General features: G+C 38.4%; 1 pseudogene; it reads right to left on the bottom strand.

Annotated features, from left to right (window-relative positions):
- Positions 1-415: 415 nt before the first annotated feature.
- Positions 416-1,736, bottom strand: LOC107775852 (pathogenesis-related protein 5-like; annotated as a pseudogene).
- Positions 1,737-2,143: the final 407 nt, after the last annotated feature.

The raw sequence follows: 2,143 nt of genomic DNA, 5'->3' as shown, positions 1-2,143 counted from the left end.
TTTCACGGTATACTTGTTAGCGTTCGCAGGCCTCGGAGTCACCCTCTATCTTAGTTTCTATTGCATATTCCTATTATAGATACTGATATTTTAGGGATGCTCCGCTATATTCTATAGAGCTTATGACTCGGTCTCACCAGATTTTGGGTATTGTATTCAGTTGTATTATATAGTCCTTTTTATGATAGTTGTTAGTCTAATTGGGAATTTTATTATTATTCTGTTAATTCTTCATGTGTGTTAGGCTTACCTAGTCTTAGAGATTAGGTGCCATCACGACAACCTATAGAGGAAGATTGGGGTCATGACACGTATCCTTAAAAAATTTCTAATACTGCGTCGGCGAGCAAGTTACCGGCGTCGCATGATCGCTGGTACAACAATACTCCGACGTGTTAAATTGTGCACACGCGCTCTTACACACAGAGGCGGATCCAGAATTTAAATTTTATGGGTTCAATTTTAAGATTTTTAACATTGAGCCCGTTATATTTTTAAAGTTATGGGTTCATATCTACTATTTTTGCAATTTTAATGAATTTTTACATACAAATTATTACTGCGCGTCGAAAGTTATGGGTTCAGTTGAACCTGTAGCCAGTACACTACATCCGCCTCGGCTTACACATCACCATTGTGCCGGTATCCATTATCTGTAACTCCTTCGGGCAATTAACGTTTAAATCATTGACGCAACCGGTATATTGGCAGTCGCCGGAGCCACCGGTAGGTCGTACACCGATATCGATATTGTAGCCATCGACAAGTCTAACATGGTAAAAGTCCTTCTGATCTTTGCCGTTAGCAATGGTGAACTCGACTAGACTCACCGGCAGTTCACCACCTCCGGTGCACTTTAATGCGCCGTAGTAGCTGGTTTTACATTACCGTTGTCGGAATCGTCGAAGCTGCAACCTGTTCTGGCCCAGAATCGACCAGGCCACCCGCCAGGGGCAGAGAGTTGGATGGTGGCGCCGGGGGTTAATGCAAAACCCGCATCACCGGAGATAGTGACTTCGTTGCCGGAAAGTGTACCAGGCCAAACCGTGTAACCACAACTATGTTGAAGGGTAAACAACTTGGTTGAAACAGTAATTGCTTCTGCAAAAAAGGTAAAAACAAACTGTTACATGCTCTGTTTTGGTAAAATTTTAGGAACGCATACATAAAAAATAGAAAACAAAAGATACACTTACTTGAATCACACCGAAGATAAATTAAAAAATGCTCGGGCTGATTCAAGATTTAAATTTTATGAATTTGAAATGCCATTGAATTCAAAATTACTTTTATATATATTTAGTAATTGTTTTACTATAGAAGTGTAGCCGAAAACATATGTTCTTACATACGCCTATGTTCTTAATATTAATTAGGTCTCAATTTCAAATTAGGTAAAATACACCCTATACAACGAATCTCTAAGCATACTAGGCAAATAAAGAGATGAAAACTTACTGAACATAAAGAGGGAAATCAGGAGCAAAAAAGGCTGTTTTTGCAAGGCGGCCATTAGAATTAACTAGCAGAAGAAACAAAGAATTAAGGAGTATAATGGTAGTAATCCAGGAGATTTGGGGAGGAAGAAAATCGGGAAAGTGTGGGATTCAACGACTAGATTCATGGAAGTTATATTTGGACTATCACAGTGATATAGGAAGCAATGAAACAGTAGTAGATGAACAGTGAAAACAAAAGAAAGAAGAGAAAAAATAAGCTAGGGCAAAATAAAAGAGTTCTCCATCCATAATGATAAAAGAGGATAATTACACCATATATAGAGAAGAGATAAGAAGATGACCTAAGCAGCTTACAAGTGTGTACGCGACCCTCTCTGCCATCCCAATAACTAACTAGTCAGGACCTATCCTATATCGGACAAAAGAAATTAAGAGGCCAATGTGTAACTAAGAAAACTATATAATTTAAAAGATAAGGGACTTAAATGAACACCCCTAAAAAATCTATATAATATTATATCCTAAGGATTTTAACTGTCAGGTATCTCCGTCTCAGCTCAATGTACAAGTTCCGCAAGCTTCCTCTCTTTACACCGTATTATATCCCCCTATCAAAATCTTCCTTGTCCTTAAGGAAGGAATGAAAGAAACCTAACCATGAGAGAATGATAATCTTCCCAAGT

Source organism: Nicotiana tabacum, chromosome 12 (genome assembly GCF_000715075.1).
Source record: "Nicotiana tabacum cultivar K326 chromosome 12, ASM71507v2, whole genome shotgun sequence".
In the NCBI taxonomy this organism is placed as follows: domain Eukaryota; kingdom Viridiplantae; phylum Streptophyta; class Magnoliopsida; order Solanales; family Solanaceae; genus Nicotiana; species Nicotiana tabacum.
The sequence above is the reverse complement of the archived record's forward strand: the minus strand, read 5'-3'. Positions and strand labels throughout refer to the sequence as shown.